At 30.8% G+C, this 11,760-nt stretch overlaps 1 long non-coding RNA gene across 1 annotated transcript; it reads right to left on the bottom strand.

The window, feature by feature from the left end:
• Window positions 1–1,015: 1,015 nt before the first annotated feature.
• LOC117912303 lies at window positions 1,016–11,557 on the bottom strand. Its single transcript, XR_004651001.1, has 4 exons — window positions 11,474–11,557; window positions 8,194–8,244; window positions 7,680–7,879; window positions 1,016–1,357 (listed from the first exon to the last, which is right to left on the bottom strand). It is a non-coding gene; the product is annotated as an uncharacterized LOC117912303 (long non-coding RNA).
• Between the last annotated feature and the right edge of the window lie 203 nt (window positions 11,558–11,760).

Genomic DNA, 11,760 nt, shown 5'->3' with positions numbered 1-11,760 from the left:
TTGATATTTAATCCTAAAATAGAGCTGAATGGCGGACATGGAATCATGCAGCCAACCCCCAGATAACTGGCATTTGCAGCTGTTGTTTTGTTGGAAGCTATTAAAGGAAACAAAGGCACCAAACTATGTACCTTACCTTCAATCAGCATCTTAAGAGTTACAAATTTTACCATTACAATTAAGTATTGCATTTCATTTCCTTTGCTCTTTTGGAGTAGACCTTTTCATTAAAATATAAGTAGAGGGAATGAAACAAAAGAAGTCACAATTCAAGAACATATAATCCTATTTTTTCCTTTTACACGAATTCGTCATTTTTAGGAATATTTGAGAAGATAAATGAAAATATATTTACCTATGTCATGCCCCACCTAGAAATTATAATCACCAAGGAGTTGTATTAACTACCCCTTTTATGTACCAAGGAGGCCACAACCAAGTATAAACAAAATATACAAGTGAAAATTTCTGCAGCATCCACAAAAAAAATAAAAATAAAAATAAAAAATAAGAAAAACAAAACAAACAAATAAAAGCCCATCTCTGAAAATCCCAAAATGGATATAGAGTGGGTGGCTGTAACCAAACCTAAAATCCATTTAAAGAAGGATCTAAGAAATGCATGCCTATTCTCATGAGAAGGAAGTTCCTCTCTTTCAAACCAATGCCAATTTCTTTCCATCAAAATGAATGCTCGAAATAGAGCAAGAGGGGGAAGCACTCTGCATTGTAACTAAACTACTTTTCCAAGCTTTCCTCTTTCCTGAAGTTTCTTCCATTTTCTGAGTCTAATACTTCTTTCACCATTACGGGGGCTTAAGAGTAGTTTCTTATTTCTCCACAAGCTTCTCCAATATAGGCCAAAAGAAATTCTTATAACCACACAAGGCATAAATAACAACCGTGGGTTTAGGAGTCCGAATGTTCAATATAGGCCAAAAGGAAATCTTATGGCCACACAGGACATCCATAACACATGCTTCTCTAACAGTACAGCAAGAGGAAGGTGAAAGGATTGTTAGTACCTAATCTTAATAATAGGTTTTTATAGCTACTACTAAATTCATTCCGGATAATTTTTCAGACTGCATTTTTCCTTCTCATCAGTCATCACTCAACAAAGCCAAATCTGAAATCAATTTTTACAAATTTGTTTATCAACTCAAGGTTTCAATTGTTTACAATAGTTGCTGCTGGAGCTTATATTATTCAACCATGATGAGCTTGTCTTCGACAATAGGACATTCAAATGCTGGAGATAGAAACCAGAAGTTGGCAATACATAGTAACCAGAACATGAATATGGCATGGAACTACCTTCTCGTCACTTCAGTTTCTCAAAGAGCTTTGCTGCAACCTGTGTCAAACCAGAGCTCTCAGCAAAAGAGTGGGGATGTAGATATAAATAAACGGTACTCAATAGTTAACAAACAAGTGTACAGTGGATGAACCAAAACAAAAATACAAAATGGCAAGCTGGGGCCCAAAAAGAGTAGGAATGGTGGCAACAAGGATGGTTCAGAGAGGGTTGGCAAAATTTGAAACAACTCATGAACATGAGTCGAAGTCAACATGAAATTCATTGGTTTGGATTGATCTTAACCATATTCAGGATTCAGGTTGAATTCATGTTGACATTCTTCTATTACACTAGGTTTCCTATTAGGAAATAAATATTTTTGGAAATTCTCAAAGTAGACCTAATTACAACCTGTTACCACATTTGACCTGTTTAAAATTTAATATAGTTTTATTTCTCTTATTTTGAATGACCAAAAAACACTTAAAGTTATATATTTTTATACTTGGTAGTCATATTAACTACCCAAGAAGGGTCAGTATGCAAAAGACATCATTTACCCTCCAAACTCTCAAATCCTACCTAATTGAGCAGTGAGGCTACCTTTTACTCCAAAGTTCAAACAGCTATACTGCCTTTAGCTTATGAGCAGTAAGTAATGAGCAACCACCCACCACAGATCTGGTGCGCCACTTCCTCCTTAGCCATGGCACTAATTAGATTTCTATTTGAATTATGTAATTTGAGTTTTAAAGGGAATATCAAGCTTCTTTGGCTAAATTTTTGCTTTTACTTTTAGCTAGAAGATAAAGAAAAAAAGGGTAGAAGCCATGACTTCAAAGGGGAAAATTGCTTTCATGAAAGTTTCATTTGGTATCAGGAAGTTTCATCAAACATGAAACAGCTTCCTAAAAAGAGTTGAGCAAAAAATGGCTTCCAAAAGAAGCAGTATTTTCCAAGTGAAGCACTTTTTAAAGCTAAAGGCAGTTCTATTAGAACTACTGAAATGCAAATAAAAGCTCTTATTAGACTAAAAGCCAAAAATATTTATAAACACACACACATCACATACATATGTATTGGTTGGGAACAAGCATTTCATTTCAATGAAAATGAACAAAACAATAAGACCAAAAATGAATTATTCTTCAAAGCAGGGTACAGAAACACAAATGAAAAAGATCAGTGCTCCAAGTGGTTGAAAACAACAATAAAGAAATAAATACAACACAATAAAAGAGCACAACTCTGGGTGCCAAGAAATCCCCTATCAAAGGCAATAAATGAAAGGCCCTATATTTAGCCATTCCATCAACATAATGATTAGCCCAACCAAGATATCCAGGAGAAATTACACTACCAAGCTCTATCCAACAGAAAGTGTTTTATATTTGGAGAAAATTCCAATTTACCCTTTATTTTTCATTCGCACAAAGTCCTATTCCAGAATTTTATTCATTTTGTTCCTTCTTAAGATTCTCTGTTGGCATTAGTGGGATCGGCAGTTTGTGTTGTTCAGTTCTGGAGATTGGTTAGCCATGCATAAAACCTGTATCATGCCAAAGAGAAGGTAGATGGAAGCTCTCAACCATCCTATGACTTGATCAGAAGCTGCTCCTCAATGTTGGATCCAAGGAGAAAGAAGACCTTGAATCTGACAGAGAAGAAGAGATTTTGAATAATCCTCTCTAGGAAATTATTTGGATGCTCAGAATGTACACATCAAGACAAAAATTCTGGAACAGAGATTTCAAATTTGAAATTCCAGAATTTAGGTAAGACCTTCAAGGTGAAGGAGTCATTGATTGGTTATCAGCTGTAGATAAAATATTTGATCCCAAAGAAGTTTCACAAAGCAACAAAGGTCCAACTGGTAGCAGTTCAGCTAAGAGGAAGAACATCAGCTTGGGGAGATCAGCTTGGTCTTACCCATTAAAGAAAGGGTAGGCCCAAATTTTCAGATAGATAGAATTACTCAAGATGGTGAGCTTGTGTTCAACAATAGAACACTCAAATGCCATAGATAGGCAACTAAAGTTAGCAGAGAATGGTAACAATATAATGTATCACGAAACTACCCTCTTGCCATTTCAGTTTTGCAAATAGTTTTGGTGCAACTTGTACATCAAACCAGCAATTTCAGCAAGAGAGTGAGCACATAGATGTCAATGAATAATAGTGATAAAACTTAGCAGAGGAACTATGCAGCATAAAAGTCAATCCTTGAAGAAATAAGTGGCAAGCAGGCTCAGAAAGCAGCAAGAAGTGTAGCAATTGGGAAGGCCCAGATGCGCGTAATAGATACCATATGATAAAACCCAAGACATGCACAAAATAAGCATTCATATGCAACAGGTAGGAAACCTCAATAACCTAGAAAATAAATGGCCTATAAGTTCACAGTGATGAAAGAACAATAAGCTGTGTGTTGTAAGCTATGATTTTGAAAAGTGTCGTGCATTTCAAAGGGAATATTTAAGTGTTTAGTAAACTAGGTTGTTAAATTGCTATGAAAATGTATAGTGACCAAAAAATAGAGATGTTAAAAATTTAACCAGTGTCCTTTTATTTCAATAAAAAGATCAATCATTAATTAAATATAAAATTGTACTACCAAATACCAATTCTTTTTTTTTTTATCAGATACCAAATACCAATTCTCAGTATTTGCAATTTTTTTAATTTTAGAAATAATATTTTTATTTTTCTATTTTAACAGCATTCATATAAATATATTTATAATAATAGTTTCTTAGTTACATTTTGGGACAAGTGGCATCAAATATAAGTTCCACCAAATACCAAACATCAACAATAAAAGAATCTCAACTAACATTCAATAACATGGCCCCATTAAAATTACAACAATAATATTTCTTAAATGATTCATTATTGTGATCTTGGAGAATTGGTAATTAATTTCAGATATAAAAAAAGTTTGATTCAAAAATTAAATTATTGGGGAAAGGAAATAATATAATTTAAGGTAGTATTCTTCCTTATAATAAAATTTAATCCAATATTTTTAATAGATATTAAATAATTTCATATATTTAATGTTTATATAATATAACTTATAACATAATTTAATATAAAATCTTTGATAATTTTATTTATTATTTATTTATTACATATTTTTGTTTCTAATATTATCAATAAAGAAACAAAAATAATTGTTAATATTATATTTTTTTATCATAATATAATTGCTAATATTATATTTAATACTCAATATCATCTTGAGTGTGAGATTAGCATTTCACAAATTCTTTTAGAGCATATTGGATAATTTAAAATATCATCAACAAAAACATCTTGATTATGTAAAAAAACACTTTTAAAAAGCTCTCTCATCAAAAAAGTTGTCAAAATGGATGATATTTTCTTAGAGTAGTTGATAACATAAAATACATGGGTAGAAGAAAAAAAAAAAAAATCAAGGAGAGTAATTAACTACCTAACATGGAATCATAGTTCATTATCAATTTTTATGGGAAGTTGTTATAAAATAGATAATATCATATAAGAAAGTAAGAGATAGAGGAAGATAAACAACTATAATGATATTTAGTTGGATGAATTTAATGAGATGAAAAGACTCCCTTTACGTTTGAGTTTATTGATATTCATTGATTAATTTTCATAATTGAAATAGAATTTAATAATTCAAATAAATAATTGATTATTTAAATTTTCAATAAATATTGTGTTCGTATTTAAAAACACAAAAGAAGTTCATACTTTTTGTATAGGACTTTCTAATTTTATATAAAAGTTATTACTTTTTTGGTGTTTTTAAAAATACAAAACACGAAATTTATCATAAATAAAATTTATTTTATATAAAAATAATTACTATTTTCAGTTTTAAAAACACAAAATAAGAAATATATTATAAATAAGATGTTTTTTAAGAGTAGGAATAGAAATCATAAATATAATATTAATGAATAAATAATATGTGTAAAAAGATGTATTAAATATATGATCTTATTATTTATGATTATATAAATAGATAATATATTGTAATATATATTAATAATATAAAACTATTCTTAATGTTTGTTTGAATTATTTTATATTTTTGTAATTAACTTAGTTTTTATCCTTATAGTCATTTCAATTATATTTTCAATGTAATATAATACAAATATTAAAAAGAAAAAAGGGACTAAAATATTATTGTACTTATGTGCATGGATAACAAATTGGACTTAAAAATGATTATATATTGAAAATTAAACCCGAAGAGATTTCACTGAAATGAGTAAAACATTTTAAAAAAAATTATGAAATATTGAAAATTGAAAACAATATATCTATTGGATTTCCCTTTAAATTTATTACTTTTTCATTTCATCTTCGAGAACGTTTGGTAAATCAACTTAATGACTTAAAGTGACTTAATGACTTAATTTATATCAACATAGCTTTAGATTTGAGTAAGAATAGGTTAATTATTTTGATTTAATATTTGAAGTTAACTTATTCTTACTTAAATCTAAAACTATGTTTACAAAAAAAAATTAACATTGATATAATTAAGTCATTAAATCACTTAAAGCCATTAAGTTGATTTATCAAACACCCTCTTAATCTTTTTCCTCTCCATGTAGACCCCAATCCACCATTGTCAATCTCTAGTTATTTTATGTTTTAAGAGTAGATGATATTTTAGAATACATTTCAAAATACTTGAGACATATCCATATTATTACTTTGACAATGTTACCATTTATATTCCAACTATATTTTTTTTTTTTAAAGTTTATTTTAATATTGTTAATTTAAAAGGAAAAGGCAACACATAATGTAACATATAAGAAATTTAAAATTGAATGAAAGGAGAAAAAATATCAACAGAATAAAAAATAAAAATAAAAAGTCTATCAAGTAGAAAAGTTTATCTTTGTCATAAAAATAATACTAAGGAAAATTAATAAATCCAGAAAAGAAAAACTTGGAATCTTCTTTCTGCAATTTAACATACTAATACTATAACCATAACCATACCATAGCAAAGATCCTAAATATATATATATATATATATATATATATATATATATATATATATATATATATATATATATATATATTGTACATAAATCCCAAAGTGTTAAAAAATTACCTTTACAAAGGAAAGATTCAAGCTCACAAATGAGAGATATAAATGGAGCGTCTCTTGCATGAAGAAGGGCATAGTCGAGTTTGAAAAAGGGGAATGCAAAATAATAGTCATTGTAGAATGGGTGAATGAAATGATATTAAAAGAGGAACAAACGATATGAACTGAAAAGTCATTGTGAATAGGGGGAATGAATCGATATCAACAAGCATACAAGGGGAATGAATGAGTATGCTAAAAAGTCAATATCAATTGGGAATGAAAAAGTATGCTAAAAAGTCTCTATTAATGGGGAATGAACGAATGTCAACATGCATACAAGGGAATGGATGAGTTTTTTTTTATGCTTTTTTTTTTTTTTTTTTGAATGGGAAATGTAAAATGAATAGATAATGATCTTTAATATTTGTTAAAGTAAACAAGTATTCAACTTTTGTAAAAAAAATCAATTTAAATTGATATAATAATAAATACATGAAGAATTTGTTAAATAGAGTAGTTAGAATAATTACATGAATTTATTAAATAGATTAACTAGATAATATCACCTATCAAAAAAAAAAGTCTACAAACACTTCGTATTTTTATATATAGTATAGATATAGATAATTGAGATAAGTGTAAATAGTGAAAGATCATAGCCATTGAACTTTCTAAAAGATGGTCCATCGACCTTTTTTTATTTCATTGATTGGGTGGGTTCCCATTGAGGGAGGGGTTGTCTTTTGTATATCTTTGTAGACAGTTTTTTGTTTCAGATGTTAGGGGGTGAGTGTTTCCCTTTTTGTTCTATACATCTTGAGTTGTTATTTTAGCGCCTCTTCGTAATACAATACTTTACCTTACTTATCAAAAAAAAGTGAAAGATCATGGCCATATCATTAGAAGCTTGTGGTAAGAAAGGTTTCATTCTAATGCCCAAAAATAATACTTCAAAGCTTTCATATGGAGAGATACTTTAATAACCATGGCATGCCTAAAACAGGGAGTTGAGATGTTGAAATCACAGAGCCTTCTTCCTATGCCAACACTCAATTCTTTGATGATAGATTTCAACTTGGCAGGCTAATCACAAAAAGAAGATTTTAGGACAAGCCATCGATTCACAACTCAAGCCCTCTAGGGACCCAACCAAAGTCCACACCCACCCCATGACATAGACCACCACCATAACCCACCCATGACCCACCTCATGGAAAACAAATGAAAGTTGAAAGAAAAAATCTCTTTGGTGATGATAGTTCCAACAATTACCTTTTAGCTTTGCCCCAAAGCTTCTTCTCAAACCTTTCCTCTCTTAGCTGGCACATCTCCAATTGCTCTGTCAATTAACTTATTTTGTCCTTCTTGACCAACTGCTATGGGAGCTGCTCCACTCATTTCCATTATCTCCAACCATATATATGCCCACACTCCCATCCTCAGCTGTGGAGTTGAACAAATTCTTTCTAATCCTGCGGATTCTTCAGCTCAGTCCCAGAAACATACAGATATTGCCTTTATTATCTTTTCTGTGATTTTTAGTTTTCTTTTATGTAAATTTCTCTACATATTTTCTCCCAATTATTAACCATATTTTTTATATTACTATTTATGAATAACTCTTTCTGAGGGACATGGATTTGTACTGATAATAAACTGTAACAGCCCAGGATTACAGTACAAAATTTCAGACATAAGCAAATAATGCAGGAGACTTGCAAAGCACCGATAACACTGAATATGAAGTGTAAATAGGACTAAACAATAAATGAGAAAAAATACCTACATGGAAAATGAAGATAGTTGTAACAATTCACCAAGATCCTAGCAACTATGCCTGTAAATAGAAAACAAACTTTTATACATAAGATGGACCAAACATCAAGCATGCAATACTTTAGAAATAAAGTAGCTGCATTGCAAAGCTACAGCCTTTTTTTTTATTCCAATCATTTCATACAGAAAAACATCACCAACACATTGTTATAACAATCTGCAACAAAATAGTCACTTAGTCATAATGAGTGCTTTCTCTCACAGGCAAGAGAAGTAAATTACACAATAATGACAGATTAATTATAATAGATCAAATGTTATAATGGGCATAACAGGACTCAAATTTTCTCACCTATGGGGCAATAGAAAACAATATCATTAACAAGCAGGGACAAAATTACAATTTAAAGAGAAGGGGGAAATGGGATTAGAGAGAGAGAAAAAAATACATAATTGAAATGATACATGGAATCAGTGGATCACTTACCATAAATCTAATTCAAGTATTGGTAAGATGTAACATAAACAACTGATTACTAATTAAAATTTTTGGAATCCACAAAAAGTTATGATCATTCTTAATCAACTAGTTTCAGCCAAACCTGTGGTACCATGCAATCTCAATCTTCAAGAAAAATTTAAAAAAAAAAAAAAATGAAAGTCATCTTTTACAGTTCTTCACAATCAAGTGATTTCAAGGTTTAAGTTATAGATATTATATTCTACACTGCAAAGGTCAGACTAAGGATACATGTAGTGACCCCAAGTAGTTGAATCTTAAAGCTTTGTTGTGCTAGCTCAGTTGAATTGAATAAAAAATATAAGAATCTCAGTTTAAGCCATGTTTTGAATAAGTTGTGTACTTGTACAAGCAATAGTCCTGATTAAATTACACCTGGTGTACAGTATAGCTATTTCTACAACTCAAAAATTCATATGGAATCCTAATGAAAAAAGAAAAAAAAGAAAAAAAAAAGTTGCTATATTTGCACCAATAATAATGGAATGCAAGACCCATGCTTCATCAAATCCACCATTGTACTTTGCCCATACTTTTTCATGCTTGTCGCAAATATGAAGTTGATGAAACATTCATAGTTGTCACACCAATGCATCACTCCAAAGTAGAGTCCCTTATAATTGTTTATTAAAGGAAAAGCGACTTCATGGATCAAGTAGCTACCCATATTGAATCAAAGTTATATTAGGGCCCATTTGTAACTTCTAAATTAAGTGCTTCTCGGCGAAGACCGCATTATAGTAGAGGTTGTAATTCAAAATATTAGACAATACATGTATGCATAAGTTTGGAAGCCTCTTCCAGGAATCTCTTCTAAACAAGCATCTCAACCATGGATTTCCCCAAAAGCACTTTTACGTCCCAAATCTCTGGTATTAAAGTGCTTTAGTGACAAACCATGTCAAAAACTCTTTAATGATGAGGAAGAGCTTTCAGGCTGCCAAAATGGACCTTAGTCTGAATTACATCCTAAAATGAGATATCTAATCCAATGACACATGAAACCTGCATGAAGTTAAGATTCGTGTAAACAAGTGTAAGTTGAATGTGATTACATACCTTAAAAGTATCTAAAAATTACAAAATAAAATTACAAGCAAACTTATTTTTATGTACTGTTTTTAGGGTAATGGATTTATGTGAAATTTCCTTGACATCAAGGCTTAACTTAAGGCAAGAGAAGTACATCTCAACACAGACAGTTACAACAACTCTTTTCGGTACATCATATGGACTTGTTGGAGTGTCACGACACTCGCTGGGCAGGACACCCCAGTCAGCACCGACCAATGAGAAGAAATTGATTAAATTTTTAACATTCTTATTTTGGTCATTATGCATGTTCACAACAATCTAATAATCCAATTTACCAAACATTTAAATGTTACTTTTAAAACTCTTAACATTTTTTAAACTATAGTTTACCAAACGTTAGTTTTCATTACAGCAGATTTTTCTTTCAGCATAGCTAAAAGTGATTTTCCTAAAAGTTACAATAATGCCAAACTGAACCTAAGGACAAAAAGAAGATAAAGTATAACTTGGGTTGAGGCTGCAACAAAAGGCATCATCCATGAGTTAAAAAGCCCATGTACAGTATAGTGACATAAAAGGACTTCTGCTAAGCTATACTCAAATGGAAAACATATGGCTCTTTGAATTCAGTTAAAAAAGTAGATTTAATTATTTGATTACATATTTAATTGTCACTTGGAAAAAAAGATGCTCAATCAAACAAATCAATCAAAGCCCGGGTTGATCCAACATAATTCAATATAATTTTCGGTTTGGTTCTGCTAAGGAAAGAACTTTTCAGTTCCGGGTTGATGCTTGAGTGAAACAATCTTCACTCTTACATCTTATCAGTGTCATGAGCCTCTTAGGCTAACAGAATGTGTAAAATTAAGTACATAGTACATTGATAACATCCACATATCTAGGTTTACTAACTTTCAAAACAGAATCAACTTATCAGTCTTTGCATCCAAAACATGGCAGCATCCTGCAAGTGCATAACTAAGTTTCAGTCCAGCACAAAATTAACCCTACTCTAACCAACAGAGTGACAATGTAGATTCCTCATTAGTGAGAGAGTAGCTATATTAACTGAAGGTGCTACTGTAGATTCCTCATTAGTGAGAGAGTAGCTATATTGACTGAAGGTGCTACAGTACAAAATAATCACGTTTGACAATTATATTTATGCTCCATTTGGTTGAAAATAATGCAAAGGAAAGAAAACAGTATTCAGACTATTATCAGGTTTCAAGTTTCCTTTTCCCTAATCATGAAGCAAAACAGCAGCAACTGATCAACCTTTGAAAATTAAATCAGTCCCCTGCATTACATACCAAACAAGTCGTTAACTCCTTATTATAACATTGCAACATCACCATGACAACCCAACAGGGCCGTGGTGGCAGCTGTAAGATTCCAAGTTTCCTACCTATTCCCACAAAAAATCTCGGCAACCAAACGCATTCTTAAAAACCTAAAACTTTGTCATCACGACCTAACAATACGAGAAACCAATAGACACATTTGAATGTCATCAAGAGAAAATCAATTCGATTCGGAAATGGAAAACCTTGCAATTCACCGCGGAATCATTTTCCAGAATTGAAACTAAATTCCTGAGCCAAACAGTGAACTTGAAATTGAAACATCCAATTCCATAGAATTGAAAGAACAAATGGCGCATTTCAACAAATCTTAGAATATATATTGATAACTATTTACAAGAATTGAAGGAGATCGAAGAAGAATGTACCAGTCTCCGTAGAAGCTGAAATGCTATCGTTCTTTGAACGCTTTAATAGAGAACGAAGTTAGCAACGTGCGGCCTGGGCATCAGTTTGGCTAAGATGATAGTGAAGGTAATGAAGTTTTATTTAAATGAATTAATTTTATTTTATTTTTAAGATAAAATAAAGTTATTAACTTGATGTTTGGCTCCGGAAATTACCCAATAAAGGAAAATTTTGTTAAAAAAAATATATTTTCTCACGGTTTAGTTTATCACGAAAAATAGAAAAAATAAATAAATTTAATTAAAAC

Source organism: Vitis riparia, chromosome 4, assembly GCF_004353265.1.
Source record: "Vitis riparia cultivar Riparia Gloire de Montpellier isolate 1030 chromosome 4, EGFV_Vit.rip_1.0, whole genome shotgun sequence".
NCBI lineage: Eukaryota > Viridiplantae > Streptophyta > Magnoliopsida > Vitales > Vitaceae > Vitis > Vitis riparia.
The sequence above is the reverse complement of the archived record's forward strand: the minus strand, read 5'-3'. Positions and strand labels throughout refer to the sequence as shown.